The sequence below is a fragment of the Rhyacophila brunnea genome, unplaced genomic scaffold (genome assembly GCF_057557595.1).
Source record: "Rhyacophila brunnea isolate RB1 unplaced genomic scaffold, BYU_Rbru_1.0 scaffold_8, whole genome shotgun sequence".
NCBI classification, from domain to species: domain Eukaryota; kingdom Metazoa; phylum Arthropoda; class Insecta; order Trichoptera; family Rhyacophilidae; genus Rhyacophila; species Rhyacophila brunnea.
The window spans coordinates 20,476,744-20,494,453 of NW_028233350.1; the positions used below are offsets into that span (position 1 = coordinate 20,476,744).

General features: G+C 32.5%; 1 long non-coding RNA gene across 1 annotated transcript; it reads left to right on the top strand.

The window, feature by feature from the left end:
- The first annotated feature begins 318 nt into the window (after positions 1-318).
- LOC147064026 (uncharacterized) lies at positions 319-11,533 on the top strand. The gene is made up of 7 exons (XR_015071970.1): positions 319-503; positions 662-781; positions 1,929-2,101; positions 2,714-2,856; positions 3,529-3,603; positions 4,054-4,209; positions 11,378-11,533. It is a non-coding gene; the product is annotated as an uncharacterized LOC147064026 (long non-coding RNA).
- Positions 11,534-17,710: the final 6,177 nt, after the last annotated feature.

The following is a 17,710-nucleotide window of genomic DNA, read 5'->3' on the forward strand; positions in this document are numbered from 1 at the left end:
CACTCGATTTAGTTACTAACATTGGAAACTTTATTTGAATCAGGTAGGTAAATCGTTTTACAGTGGCACCATGGGTACGGCAAATGCGGCTTGCAGTTGTAGTGGTATTGTTTGCTAGCATTGAAACAGGCATTGTCGCAAGTAATTCTATACACGCGTCATTCGCCTATGGTGCCACTGTAGAATGATTTACCTATACATACATCGTCATAATTTAAAATGAAAGGTTTCGTACCAAAATAGGGAATTTCTCCTTTTCAGGCACATACGTGGTCGAATATTAATTTTGAATCATGGCAACACTAAAATTTATCTGTCAGCTGTCAAACGGCGTAATTGGGGTTATGTTGACAAAAACTTAATCCTGGTACATTCATTTCCGTATTATATGGAATTGAAACACTATCAAAATTATGCCAGGCCTAATTTGTGTGGTGTGTGGCAATAAAGTTGATGCCCTATTTCGTCAGTATGGCCCTACTGTTTTGAAAGTGACGAATTGTGTAAGTAGAGGCGGTTTCTTTCAATTATTTGCATTTTTTAGTCCTACCGACAGTATCTAACATATTTCATTACCTTACCTAGAAGTATCTTTATGAGTTTTTAATGTGTAAAAAAAAGATGTGAATTTTTATCATAAATTATGTTGTTCTTATTTTAGGAGAGATGCGGAAGTGTAGCTGACAAATACATCGAATATGACCCCGTTATAATAATTGTAGATCTAGTACTATTATCTATGCAAGCATATCGACATGTTCTGTATAATACACCATTCAAAGTAAGCGTTTGTATATAGTTAATAGTGAAAGTTGTTAATAACAATAATACCATTTCAAATGTAGGCTGTCTCTGCAGCTGGTCTTATAACGTCTCCTCCGGGAGCAGCATAGTGCCTACAACCTGCTGAGATTTTTTTATAAACCTTATGGAGAGCTCTAGATCCATCACATCGAACAACATGACCGGCCCATCGAAGCTTTTGCGCGCTCAGGAGTAGATTAGCTAAGTGCTGAACTATTCTAACTTACATTTGAAATTTTTGAGTAGAGAGTTTTTTGAAACACCTTACTGAAATTATTTATTATCTTTATGGATAAATGGATGCATCATATTTTAGTAGAATTATTGATGAAAAAAATGGTGCATAGACATGTCCATATAAATAATAAATAACTGAAGTAGGCTGTTTCAAAAAACTCTTCTGCAAGATATTTCAAATGTGAGTTATTCTAACTCATCTGCATTCAGCTGACGAATTGTTCGAAGAGCTCAGCGTTTGTATGGATGTGCTACCTAAGGTTTTCTCTTTAATTGGCCTAAGTATTTTATAGATAGGTACCATTTATTTTGTATAGTATAAACGGTATAAGTCTGTTAACTGGAGGCCAGTCGGGAACAGCAGCAATTTTCATAGACGATTTTTAAAAAAATCATGAATTCCAGAATGATCACGTAACCTAACCTAACAAATAATCCAGTATATCAACTATTTTCAAATTTTGTTTGCTGTTGGCTTCCACTAAACAGACAATTACCGAAAAAATAATACCTTAAATCTCTACGAGCTAATTTTTTTATGAAACCTATATATTTTGTTCCGAACAATTAGCTCACCTTATCATTCACGGACTAGAAAGAATTCATCATAATAGATTCTTGGGTTTCCACCGCGTGTACTTCTTGATTCTTTCCTCGACGTTTCAGGCTCGTTGCAGAGGCCATTATCAAGAGATATCTCTTAAGAAATACACGCGGTGGAAACCCAAGAATCTATTACAATAAAAAACAACCGTGAACCGTGACTTGCTGTCCTGGTTATAATTGAACATTCAATGTTTTTTTATATTGATCAACCCAGTCTATTCGTAGGTTTAAGCATATTTTCACTTATTCATTGTTATAATATAAATACTATTTCATTCTAGGCATATTGGAAGCTTTTTATTGTATTACTCCTTATGGAAACGTATATCGATTGGTCAAGAGTATATGATAGTAATAACAGCATTGATAAAATGAATACAAAAATAAGCCAGAATGATAATCAATGCCAAAAGAATATTGTTATGAATCCTGAAACCTCTCCACAAAACTATTGGTAAATATAACGAATTGTTGCCCATACATTAAGTAATATGTACAGAGATTTTGTATATTCTAAAATAAGTAGGTATATATTATTATGAAATTAAAATCAATTCGTAAACATGTTAGTGAATTTATGATCACATTTAAACTTTTTTTTGATTCTAATATATTTTAGAAATCACAAAATGAGTCAATAATACATCTCAACTTTGGAGTGGAAAATTTAGTATACTAATTTGACAATTTATGAAAATTTCTTTGTTTATGAAAACTTATCTGTACACTGTTTTAAATTCTTCACTGTAAATATCTTTCGCATGAAAATATTGTGTCAATCGAAGTGAGACATTCATTATACAAAGTCGTGCAGACATTATGTCATCCTTTTTTTATTCTGATAGCCACTGATACGTCATTATCTATTGAACCATGCCATTTTATGGTTCATTGGAAGAGAAAAGGACACCATATTGGGGTTTCCTGTGAGACTCGATATAGCTGTATTATTGTATAATTTTGTAAGAATATGACAGTCTTTCTTCCTCAATAATAAAATTGCACCTACATAATATTCACTTTAATTGTAATATAGTATATTTAATGAATAATATAATATTTTTAGGATTAATGCTACTGATTTGAAATCAAATGAACATCCGCAGTCCTGTGAATCAAGTTCACCTGTAAAACATATTACTCACTCTAATGATGATCCTTTTTTAACTGAAAAAGGAATCTACTTGACCTTCTGCTGTATTTTCTGTGGTAAATGAATTTTTACAGACTCTTGAAAGGATTTAGTACTACAATGTTAGTTTTTATGGACTTGTAGAAAATAACAAGGCTGTGAAGGCATTGATATTGTTGGAGTTCAAGTCGTCAAAAATGGATCCTCTATCACTCCTTTTTTTTGAAAACACAATTTTTACAATATTAAATAAAAATGTTTGACTCTTTTTTTAATTGTTATAATCTGAGTCATAGTCAAAGTTGACAATGGATTTGGAAGTAGTGCTACTTTTTAAAAGCGATTTTAGTCTGGAAAAAATACTAATATAGGTATGTATCTATAATTCTCTAGTCTAGTGCGTAAGGAGCTGGTCTTTCATCTGGGTGCCCCGAGTCCGATCTTGGTGAGGTCACAATATATTTATGTGATTTTATCAAAACCTGGGTGTTTGCGATTATTTATCATCTTTTACTATAATACTACTACACTCATTGAGCCTCACGGCCTGTCATAGTATTAATATATATATTATCAGTTAAGTCACCTTGATACCATAAATTCTAATGGATACTAATATTTTTTTTTCTTCACAATTTAATATTAATTAGTAGAAAGAATTACTTATTTTTCTTATTTATTCAGAATATGTACTCAAAATAAATACCTACTTTATTACATAATTCAAGTACTTAATATTTTTATTACAGGTATGATTGCATTTGTTTTGTGGGCTTTTATATCATCTACATTCCTTGGACTACTGTCATTAGCGAAAAACCAAGGTGAAAATGAATTTTAATATTTGATTTGAATATATCACTTTCATATTTGTAATAAAACAACATTTATTATCTAATATCATACACCAAAATTCAAAACCAAGACTACCATTTTCTAATTTAATATCTTGTCAAATATGTAGCATGATCATTTTTAGCATTGATATAACGTAGCGTTTATCATTGATAGCCGCGCGGCTTAAGCGTCGTCGGTCCCAGGTTCGAATCCTGGGTCTGGCAAGTACACATATTGTTTTTCAATTTGTGTATGAGTCAGAGTATGCACCTAATAGGTTAAGCAAGTGGCTGACATCCATTTCTTATAAAAAAAAATATTAATACAAACCTCCACTCTGTGGACACTCATATGATCTAATTAGGATCGGACATGGTTGAAAAAAAAATATCTTATAAAAAATTATTAATAATATTATTTGTATTTATTTTTTTCAGTCGAATTGGAGTTCTTATTTAAGGCATTTACATTGGGTAGCATAGGAAATCTATTGATGTTACCAACTCTTATTTGGGGAAGTGATCGCGATACTTCCATTCATTCCGTCTTAGTCTGGGGATATACGACACTTGCATTAACAAATGTCCACTCAGGTAACTATACTGTTATGAGGGATTGCAATTCCTGATAATTTTTTCAATCCTGGGACTTATATTCCTCATCCCGATCCCGGAATTGTTGATATCAAATAGAAATTCGACAAAAAGAAATATCACAAATACATCCTAGGGGATTGCGTTTACTCCACTATTTTCAATAATTGATTAGGTACTCAATTAAAGGACATTCTTCTTGTAACTTCTTGTTGAAAAGACATGACGTTCTTTTTTAATCATGGATTTAGAATATAGACATCAAGTTAACTACACCCATTTACAATATTTATGTGGATGGTACCTACTATAAAATATTGTCTTTTTTTTTAATTAGTATATCGTCACAGATCTCTAACAAAATTTATTTTTAAGGAGAGACAAAAAACTGCTTTATATGCACAAAAATAATGAGATATTTTCGTTAGTCTCTAAATAACATGTATTGGGGGAATCATCGATGACAATGCATATTGGGGGTATTATTTAAAACATGATATAAATGTTACATTGGAAGTTTTTCTAATTAATGATATTTATGAGGGTACTTTCGTGGACTTCCTTAACGGATGTAAAATAGATTCGATGTGATTTTGTAAGTGGGACTATGGCGGAGCCTGAGCTTGTGCCTGGCTCACTACAATAGCTCACAGTACTCTGATAGGGTCATGGCTAACTGTGTATACCGTTGTCAGGGCAAGCAAGTCTACTGTGCTGAGCTGGGTGAGCAGGAATAGCTCACTGTACTCTGATTGGGTCACGGCTAACCGTGTATGCCATTGTCAGAGCAAGCAAGACTACAGTGCTAAGCTGAGTCAGGGCCAAGTCCGGCCCAATGCTAACTGATCGTTCAAGGCCGAGCATCGCCTTATATAGTGAACTAGGCGGCCCCTTCCTCGCCGTCCAGGTGATAACGCCGGTGCGCTTCGGTGGGGGACGCCAGATAGCGGGGACGCGTGATGGTGGGGATGCCCGCGCTGATTGTAGGTGACGTCGGATGTGCGAGCGAGAAAGTATTTGACGGCCGCGTGCTATATATTAAAATGTTGGTGGTATGTAGAATATTGAGGATTTGCTGATTGAGGAGGAAACTATACGGTTTATTAATATAAAAGAACCGTTTTGCCAAAATTCGGCATCGGTGATTTTAACCTTTTTACTGCCGGTAGGTGTATGTATGGCGGTACCTTGCACGCCAAGAATTATATTGCAAAAATAAAAAATTTAAATCAATTTACGTTTCAAGTGGTAAAAACGAATTCTGTTTCAATTTTGAGTATGTGACGATATTCCCAATATATGTCGTTGTGTGTTCAACATATTTGTATGTTTAAAATAATTGATTTACATTAGTAAAATCCCGTTTATTCCGACGTCATTTTTGTATGAGCGGCGTTCCGTTCACAGAAAAGTTCGCGTCTTAAGACATCATTGGCAGCTATCCGGTTAAAACAGTTATTTAATAGTTCATTTAGAGGTTATCTGCTCAAACCTTAAGTGCCTAATCTTGGAAAATATTGTGCGATTAAAGCATATCGTGCATCAGTGGTGAAGGGAGGAGGTAGGCTGTGGAATTCATAAATACTGCACACTAAACATTGTCAGTCATACTTATTTGTTTTTCATTGAACTAAGAATACAAATTGCAGATGGTATTGATTAGTTTTTAAAATTTCATTAAACCCTGCCTAAAGCGAACCATAATACATACTATTATATACATATTAGATAAAAAATATTTTTCTATCTATAAAATATTTTAAATTATGCCATTAAATCATTCAGACATTTTATATACCTATTTTTTAATCTATTATGGTTTGGTTAGGCAGGGTTTAATTGATTTTTATGAACTAACTAATGCCATCTGCAATTTGTATTCTTAGTTCAATGAAAACAAATAAGTATTACAGACAAAGTGTAGTGTGCTCGATTTATTTAGATTCTCCACGTTTTGCCACTGCCGTGCATAATATAATTATACAGTTTGTAGTTCAAGAAATTGGCAACTGTTACTCGGGTTCTAAAACTGAATTTGAAAACAAATGACAATGCCCTAAAATGTTTGTCATCTATAATAAAAATGACATGTGCCTATCAAACAAATATGGCATATAAATATTGACCTATGTTAGAGGTCGATGAATTTAATCAAGCATGGGTAAATGATCGTTACTCATTCACCCATAATTGCTAATGTTAAGTACATCTGTATGCCATATGTGCATGTACCTACAATTTTTTAAATCATTAAGATTACTTTGTATGCACAATATGAGTGGCAGTACTAATGCAAATGCCTGATAAATACATACATACCTACTGTGTTAGCTTGGTTCAATGAAAAATGAATCGAAGATTAATCCAGGATATTATAGGTACCTATGTATTTAATGATTTGTTTGTAATTAAACTTTCCTTACCATTTGCTTCTACTACTGCTGTGACACATTTTAGTCATTTCATTGTTTGTGTTAAACCAGAGGTTCTCAAAGTGCTGCAGGATATTCGAAAATTTTAATAATTCCAGGGAACCTTGATTCAAACTCTGATACATAGGTAGTCATAATAATTATAGAAATGCTTAAAAAAATCAATGTAATATACTGCTCTTCCCTTTTCGTGGACATTACAGTAAAGTTTGTCATTTCTGTTGAATTTATTTTCTCTCGTAATATAAAAAATATTTTTGTAAAGCACCTTAGAAGCATCTGTGGGTCTGCTGCTGTTAAAATATAGCACTTATTGCAACAATTACAACCAACTTATTGTAATTGTTACAATAAGTGCTAATACTTTGGTACAAACCTACCCTTAGTTTCATAATATTTATCACTTTAGCAGTCGATAAATATAGGAATAGACCCGCTGGTTTCAAAAATTTTAATATGCAGAAGTTGACATGGATTCTAAACCCAATATCTATTTTTAGCTTCAGTATGGGAATAGAAGTCCCATTGAGCAGTATTGTGACAGTACATTTTTGTCAAAGTGGAACCAATCGAGTTCTGGATATTATCAGTAAATGATGAATATTCTTTGTTAAATGGTAAAGCTCAATGAATCTTGGTTCCATTTGCGGCGATTTATGCATAGTTAGGTCTTCGGTATTGACTCTAATAAAAATATCGCTCAAAACTCAACATAACACAGGAAATGGTGGTAGATTTAACCAGTTTGATTCCAGGATTTGAACAATTGTGTGGTGAATTACAGGTTCACATGTCTAAGGGGTCATCCGCTAATATGATTGTCGGTGTTTTTTGACCTCCCCTCATCACACTTTTGTCACAAAATCTTTCAGCACCTTGTCTAAATTATGATACATTTTTGAAATCATATTTTTGTAAGAAAACAAATTTGTTGAAAATTATCTATTTCAGTTTTAGATTCTCACAGAATATTTTATTCTCAGAAATAAATTGGTTAATATTTTGTTGGTTTAGTGATGTCACATTTTCTACAATCTTCGCATTACATTATATCAGACCCTTCCCACCTGAAGCCATGACGTCATATATGGACAAACCCTAATTGGTATTTTTATGGTATAGTGAAAATCTATTTTTATACTATGGGAGATATGAAACGATAAAGTTTGAAAACCACTGTAAGCCAATAGAATGTGTAAATGGAGCATGGTAAACATATTTTATATTTAGTGTTTTTACAATATATTTATTAAAAATGTGTATGTAATTGTAACAATTTTTTTTATCACAGATGACTTGACAAACGGAAGTGGGCGATATGAATATATTTTTATCATAATTGCCGACGTTAAATGTAAACCTATTTCATAAACAGTTTAGTATCAGATTATATCAATTATAAACATTAATTTTGGGACCGGTTATATTGGTAAAATTGCAGAAACAGGAAAAAGCATTGTGTTTTTTGCTGTATCCCGCAACACACGTATAGTAAATTACTAGGAATGGTGAGCCATTCCCCCAACTATTGAGTTCTTACATTGGGTCAACACACACATTTCCTAGCCGTGGATCGAACCTGCAACCTAATGCCGGGTCCACACTGGCAACATGTCACGCGACAACCTCGTTAAATTTTACGATAATTATCATTGCTTAAGAAATTTTACGATAATTATACTTATTGTAAAATTTAACGAGGTTGTCGCGTGACATGTTTCCAGTGTGGACCCGGCACATAAGGCAAATCCTATCAATTAGAGTAGCGGTTCTTAAACTTTTTAAAATTTCTTGCGTGACGGTCCCTTTAAAAATTGTTCGATGGCTTGCGGACCCCTTTAATAAAAAAAGGAAATCTATTTTATTTTAAAGAAATTGGGGGCGCCAAATACTTTGCACAAGGGTGTTGTGAATAAAACATTTTTTTACAATTATGTGTTCAGAAAATATTACATGTTATCTAGTCATCAAATTTAAATAACATTTATTTTAATGGGATGGATGCATCTGCTTTGCCTGAACCAGTTCTTCTATTTGGCTTTGTTTTGGCCAGTGCAACTTTCATTTATTTATTGCGTATAATCTATTTCGAGATTTTGTCTTGATAGTAAGTAGTGTAGAAAAAGCCGTCTCACACTCAAAGGTGGTCAAATCTTTGCAACATCAGGATAAGACTGGGCAATTTCAATCTAAAAATCACTACAACACGTTTCACGGAAAACATGTTTTGCACCTGATCATTTATACAATCAATAAACTGTTCCTGAATTAAATTATCCTCCGAAGGCAGATAACTAATGGAGAGTACAAATGGGTTATTGATAAAACGATGGTATTTTTCAAATTCTCCTAGGTCAGGAAAATAGTAAGAAATTTCTTTGCTAAGAATGAATACATGCTTTTTCATCACCTCAAGGATATCGCCATCGACTTCAAGCTCAAATGGGGCAAAATTCTTCCTCTGTAACTTTACAATCCATAGTTCGAGCTCCATTTTGAAAGCTGTCAATTTTTCGTGACAACGGAGCACTGTGATATCATTTCCTTACAGCGCCCGGTTGATAGAATTCACAGATTCAAATATGTAATATACCTATATAATTATAAAAATAAATTAAAAATAATAAAAGAACTTTTTAACCACGTTTTTAAATTTTCTGTTGAATCATATAAACTTGACAATTCTATGTATTAATAAATACTGTTTTTTGTACTTGATAGAAATAGGTACTGAATAATAATATTGTAGAATACTGAAATGTCATTTTGACATTTCATATGGATTTCCATAGTAACGCACGTATATATTGATAATTTAGTTGCTAGGACCACCCACTTAGCAACCAATAATAGTATTTTACTTTTTACGGATTTCTTCCGAAATAACTTTTCATACAAAACAGAATTAACTGAAAATGAATTCAATTCTACTTAAAGATGGCTAAAAGTATTAAAAGAATGCATTGGCATCGTGTTCTGATATATTCTAAAGGTTTCAAATATCTACTTAGTCAGGAAGTTAGTTAAAAATCGATTGCAAGATTTGTACTGGATAAACAACCATATATATAAATGGTATAAATATGATAAATATGTATAAATATGAAATAGGTAGATTTTTATTTATAAAATTACAATTTTTGGTTAGTGCGACGTCTGTTGCTGCTTCTTTGTAAGCATATTTGATATACATGGTAGTAGCGTTGTATCTGAGAGATGAAGCGCTGCATTAACATCCATTCGATTTCTGTTTTTATTACTGATATAGATGAAAGTCTTTTCACACAAATAGGAAGTCGAAAATACGACCAATAATCTGATGCCTCTATAACTAGAGATGAGTATTCTTTATTGAGTAATATCCAAAATTGAAACAATGATTGCATTTCGGAAGATTGCTACGTCAGCTTTTATTTCTCACGAGGATCAAGTGCGCATGATTTAATATCTTCCAAAAAGGGATTATTAATCCAGATGTTACCTTTACGTGGATCTTTATTTTTAAGGAAATACTTATTAAAGTTTTCAGCTAACGCTTTTAAATGTAGGCGTATGATGTTGAATATGACATTCTGGTTAATCTAACAAAAAAAACAGTAGATCTACTGAAATTTCAGTAGACATAGCAATGCTGATTCAGCGGCCGGCATTTTATCTAGTGGGAATTCTCCGAATCGTGTAGCGGTATAGTCAACTGAAAGCTTTTGCGGACTGGCGCTGAGCTAGACCACCATATATGCTAAATGTATACTGTCTTTGGTTGTTACAATCTCTGATGTGACAGAATTGAAATTTTCATGAGACGGTCTCTGAATAACTTGATTTATCAAATATCATGTAATAGGGGGCTCATTGTCAGTGTTAGTTGTAATAGCTCCAATGAGATGACTACTTAGGTGTATTAAGTGTGGTATTATTACAATGAATTTACATCGGAGATTTCTATAATTAATTATATTTTAATCTTGGTCGTATTACTTGGAATATTGAGGATTTTACTCTGGGCTTCGAACCGGAACTAGACCGAAAACCATTATTTTTGTCAGAATGAAAACCGGAAAAACCCATCAGTTTTTTCGGTTCGGTACATGTTTAAACATGCACGTTTACATGATCGTACTCCCCACTTCAGTTGTCGTAGGCGCAACACGACTTACATCTTGGGCCTTGGCCTCTTGTGTCACTCACTACCATTCTCTAATCGGAACAAAAACCGTGACCTAACCGATACCTATATATTATTTTACTTGAACTGGAAGGAAAAAAAAAAACGGTTCGAAGCTCTGGTTTCACTAAACCTCCGGACTAATTTAAATGAATACAAAAATATAAAAAGACATAATATTAACAAAATTGTCTCATCAGAGGTTTTAACAGTTGAATAATGGTATAATTGTATACATAATGTAAAACTTGCCGAACGGAACATTGGACACAATGGAATAATATGGTGGTCTTATATCTACATAGACACATAAGTATTGCGGGAAACGCAACGTTTTTCTGTTATTACAATTCTCCACTGTTTCAATGTAGCTAGCTACATTGCACATGTTTAATAATGTGGTTTGATATCAGAAATACAATCTGTTTATTTTTCTGTTATCTTATATTGTATGTGTATTTATAATTTTTAAGCTATATGATTTTAAATATTAGAGCTTGCCTCATACATTTTCATCGAAGTCCTCACATTTGTTATAATTAATGCATAATATATTTTTTTTTTGTTTCAGTTATCTTCGACTGCAGCAAATGGAAATCATTTCTTATTCTTGTATTTTCTTCTGCTTTAAAAGTTTCTGTCTCAACTTATCTAAGAACTTTAAGTGAAATGTTGATGTGATATATTTAATTTAGGTTATGATAATAAAACCAGTTTTGTATCACAGATTATTTTATTTTTCAAAATTAAATTTATCGATTACACGTCTTCTAAAACGAATGTCTATTTCCGACGCAGGAAATACATACATTGATTCAGTGATGATGTAATAATTATATACATATTTATTTTAGAATTATAATTAATTCAGTCATATTATTACAATAACTTTTAGTTAAATGTACAAATTAAATATCAATAAAAATTAAATAAAACATGCATTGTGCGATATTGCAAAGGTAACAGAGGAATCATAATTTGCCAGCACAAAAATAATAATAATTGTATACTTACTTATCTAATGCCTGAAGGTATTATAAAAATAGTGATACTGATAAATAAAAATGAGATAAGATAAAGGATACAAACATACCATAAAGTTTACACATTAAATTTAATCAAACACTACTTATTGGAATTTCAATACATAATTATTATAAACTAGTATATATACACACACATTTTATTATTTACATGTTCAATTTCCTTAGAAATATTCAATAATCAAAATAAAGGAAATTTACCAGAGTGCGTAATAGAGTACTTACTAAACAAATACACAAAGCGCAGAACTTGTTTATAGAACGATAATACGTTATTTAATTATACAATTGCGTGAGTATTATAATAAACAAATCATGAGTTGCTATCTAGTCGCACTCCATATGACAATGCAAAGCACTTTTAATACAATTTAATGAATAGCCCTCACAATCCTAGTGATCTTAGAATTAGGTTATTTATTCTAGATGCTTGAGTAATGGTACATCAGGTACGCTGGTATTTGTAAAACTACTTTCTTTCGAAATATAGGCACCCAATAGAAGCTTTTTATAAAATTAAAATCATACAAAAGGTCCAATATATGTGTGCATTTACAATATAGGGAAAGATTTTTATAGATAGAATTACGTAACAGAAAATGAAGGAGGTAAGTGAAATTGTGTAGCAATGTGACCTCAGATAATTTCTTGAAGCTTGTCAACGATTAATGAATTTCACATTTTGTTTTGTTCTACACAACATTACTGATACTGTTAATTCGCCCAGTGGTTGTTGTGGTGAACTTCGCATCACCTAGAGCTGATTTTATAATTAATTTGTTCGATTGAAATCACTGCCAAATATACAACTCAACACAAAATAATAGATATAGTCAGAATTAGCTCTAAAAGTTCTATACCAACCACATAAGAATTTACTGTTTCAATATTTCGCTATTCGCACTCTGGCAAATCATCAAATTTAATTGATTATATACCTACTACATAATGGAAATTAAAGAATTACACAGCATAGCTCCACACTTTTCCAAAATCATTGATTGCTCAAGCTAGAAATGAATATTTTCAAATAGAATAGAAGAGGCTCAAATGTATTTTGTCATACAAAATTCATTTCCAATTAGAAACGTTTACCGAGAAGAATCGAGCTACATTGCGAATTTACCGAAATTAAATATTTCAATAATTGGTGTCTTTTAATCATTGAGATCCTGAGAAAGGTATAATTTGGTCATTGATTTCAGTTTAAATGCATTGTTCTTGAAGGTGGGTTAGCATACGACGATCGATCCGATTCGCTTTAGGCAGAAATCGGAGGGTCATCTTGACCGATCATGACGTCTTCATACATGACACCACTATCTCTTCGAGCGACGATCTTTTGACGGATCCAGTGCAGCAAATGATATTGACGAATGACTAGGACTAGGGCGCTCACCATTAATATGATACTAAACAACAAAACAAATACCACGGTCACGGAACCGCCTCCACCTGAAGTCTGGGGAGCTTCCTTGGGAAGTTGAATCACGCAAGCGTTTTCTACCGATTTGGCATCAGGATCGAAAACGTAACTCCCCGTACATTCACATTGCCAGTGCCCTTTATTCTGATTGCATAGTTGATTGTTTCCACAACTGAACAATTCGTCCGGAGAACAAACCGGTAGAGTGACTGAAACTTAAATCAAAACAAACAACCAATATAAGATAATAAGGAAGAGCGGTAACAATTGAATCAATTAATTTAATAGTGGGCAAACATACCGACTGATGCGCAAATCGTTGTCAGCATCAAATGTACGACAAAGATTGCGTTTTGAATAATTAAATTCATTTCGACGGATTTTTAAAGAATGCACACTGTTGTGATTTAGTCTTATTCATAGAAATCTTTTTTTTATATATTAATCGACGAAACTATACACGTCAATAGAACAAGAGACAAGGCGGCGAAGATGAGTCTACGAAACGTCAAATTCACAAAAACCAAATAGATATGGCGGGGTTGCCACTACTCTAAATATTCCATAGACAAGACGTTCAAAAAAATTTGAATATCCAGAATACTTGGTGCGCGGTAAATAATATTTTTATGTAAACTCGATGACATCGTCTCATTGTGTCTGATGTTATATGAAATCTTTAAAATTAAAAAATGTTTATATGCTTCTTTTTAAAAATTATAATTTATCTATTGTCCAATATTATCTTTTCCCCCGTACCATTAGGAAAACAATGTTCATATTATTAATAGTTCATTAAATGAAGTAGGTAAGTATATCTGATTGTAGAATATGAAAATTTATAGGTATAAATAATTATTAAAGCATAATAATATACTTTATAGGCAAATAAAAGTTTCACAAATTCCGCGATAAGTAAAATTTAAAATCATACTGAATCCAACAGATAAACTACTGATTAAATAATAATTATTATTGTTTATAAAAGGCGTTACGAGAATAATAATTATTTAATGTCAGTGCATTAACAATAACTACATACTTTTGGATGCATTTTTTAGAAATCGTTCGTAAAAATAAATGATTAGATATACAAAAAAATGTATTGGTACCAGAGTGCATGCCCTAGCCAAAGATACATAACATTGTATAATTAGGCAGTGTTATAATATTATTCATTAGAATCTTTAGTCGGAGGATTAATGAAAATACACGTATGTACACAAAAATCAATATTAAAAAGTTAACTAGGAATCTACCGTCGAAACTAATTTATTCATAAATAAAGAATAATATAGTAAAATTTAAAAACACTGTACATATTTGAAACATATTTTTATAGATTTAATAAAAAAATGTACCTAGTCCTAGTCAGTAGGTGAAAATATAACATATTACATAAGTATTATTATTATATAGGTACCTAATCAATGTGATTTATGTATGTTGAATGTCGTCACTTGAAACTCGTCTTTCGTTATCAAAACTATCGCAAAATTTGTAAGTATCTATTATTATTCTGATAGGCGGGGGCGGGTGATCATTTAAATTTTGGGTTTTCGTATGTAATGATGACGTGTCCAAATATGTTGTTGATGATATGAAACGTTGGTATGTACATCTAGGTAGCTATTATAATTACGAATGAGTTCCATAAATGTAAGCGGAATAGTGGTGAAAGTAGTACGTATTGGAGTTAAAATATTTTTTTTTATTGTTAAGGTAATACTTTTTAGGTATACTTGTGCAATTTCAAGTTGATTATTCCAAAATCGCTTCCAATATTCAAAAGAACAAAACAAATGAAAGTCTATGATGATTTTAAAAATGTCATTGACTTCGGTGTAGTAATTAAATTCCTTGGGCTAAGTGTAAAAACCATCGAAAATGAAATTAAATTGGTTTATGGCACTCTTTGTTGGGGTAAAATAATCATGATTTACAAATAATGGTCATATTTATTTAAACAAGTTAGAGCATCATTAGAAGATGATGACCGTTGTGGAAGGTCAAGTAGTGACATCACTACCTACACATGAAATGGTATTAAAAAACGACAGTGTCTTTATGGAAAATGATCGGTTAAAACTAATCGAAGTCGCAGAAAGGTATTCAAAACAACTGCTGTGTAGAGCAGTTTTTAAAGCTGCTGTCTAAAGGAACTTACCAACGAAATTGTTACGGGAGATGAAACGTGAGTTCATTATTATGATCCTGAGGTAAAACAGGAGTCCACGCAGTGGCATAAAAAGGGTGGTTCAGCTCCCAAGAAGTTTAAGGTCGTCCAATTGGCAGGGAAGGTGATGGCAACAGTGTTTTGGGATTCACAAGGAATCCTGTTAATAGTTGATTATAAACCAAAAGGCACCAACATCACAGGACAATATAGGTACTAGGTACGCTAATATTCTATGTCGCTTAAAATATTCTATTAAAGTAAAAAGGTGGTGCAAATAAACAAAAGGCGTGTTTTTACTTCATGACAACGCGCTTGCTCACAAGGCTCAAACTGCGATGGCTGCTATGGGAAAATTCGGCTTCCAGGAATTGCCTCACCATAGTCCTGATCTGGTACCTAGTGATTATTGGTACCTGTTTCCAAATGTGAAGAAAGACTTGCAAAGTTGAAGAAAGATTTGAAGAAATTCGTGGAAAATATTTTGATGACGATGAGTCGGGGGGCTCTCGTGATGCAGTGCGTATGGCGCTGGGCTTCCATCCGGGAGCTATGGGTTCGACCCTGTGAAAACATAATAAATTTATAAGATTTTCTAAAAGCCTAGGTGTTTGTGATTGTTTAAAAATTACTAACAATCACCTTATACAAAAAGAAAGGACATACTTATTAATTATTAAAAAAATGATGATAAGTACAGGGAGCCGTAAATGAGCATTTTGAAGGTAAATCGAAAAATTATTTTTATGAAGGATTAGAAAAATAATTAATCGATAGATCTAAGAAGTGTATTCATGTCCGAGGAGATTATATTGAAAAATAAAAATATAAAACATAATAATATATAGGTAGGTATATTCTTTTGTCTCTGACCCAATCCGCGAACTTATGGAACTCATATTATAATATCTCACAGTTGTCTCAGCTTTTAGGTTGACTTCGAGGTTGGATAAAAAAATATACAATTGTATAAATTAGGTGGAGTTATATTAATGAATATTACGTTAAATTTATTACATAGGTACATACCGTCTAAGCTCTAACGGCTCGTCTTAGGTAAGCGCATTCGGCGAAGCGTTGAGCGGCGCGCGTAACTCAAACGTATAACCGTGTGTGAAAATGTTCGTAGACAAAGTCTTTTTTTGGTTATACGTTTATACGTTTGAGTTGCGCGCGCCGCTGAACGCGCCGCCGAACGTGCTTACTTAAGAGGACGTTCTACAGAATTGGCCTTGAGAATTGAAAATATGATTTTTTAACATGTGGTCCATAATATCTGGTCTACTAGTTAATATAAAAAGGTCGTGTCAAAGTTGTTTGTGTTAATAAATTTGCTCTGTGACTGATCCGACTCATATTTCACATTTATTTCATCAGGGCTGTCGAAGACATAAATCATAATATATATTTATAATTTTAATTTTTTATTTATAATATATATTATTTAAGTTTTGTGCACCTAATGCCGGGTCCACACTGGCAACAAGTTAATTTGCTGGCAACCTCGTTAGATTTTACGATAATTATTGTAAAATTTCTTAAGCAATTATGGTAAGTATCGTAAAATTTAATGAGGTTGCCAGCAACTTGTTGCCAGTGTGGAAATGGCTTAATATCCACTGTGGTTCACGTAGTGGCATGGACCTGGGGTTAGCTAATTCAGGAAGTCAACACCCATGATAGAATTTTTTCCAGTTTTGGTTGCATTATATTCCAAAACTCTTCTGTAAAAATCGTTTCCGAGTTTATAAATGGAAATTTCTCGGTGTACATAGTAAACAAACCTACGAATAGAAAAAGACAAAAAGGAACATACTGATTCATCGCAGTAAAATCTGGTAATCAAATTCGCCATTTTGAAAAGCGACGATTTTGCGTAAACAAATATCACGTGGTCTGTACGTGTGCGGCAAACTTCGAATGTGTTTGTAATTTTGTGCAAAGTGCGAATGTAATGTTTTCAAATAATTGATATGGATTAATTATACCATCGTATTATTTTCTCGAAATCATAAACATACTATAATAGTATTTGAGTATTAACCTATGTTCAATTTGAATTGGGTTATAATAATAATATACCCGTATATATATCAATAGTATGTTTGCTACAAAATCCACCCAAGTTATCAGTACGTACTTGCACAGGTTTGATTAAAAACCATGATGAAATTACCATTTAAAAAATATGAATGCTTAATATTATTTTGACAGCCCTGTTTTCTGATCGGCTTCATCTCGCAGGTGTTCATAAAATAA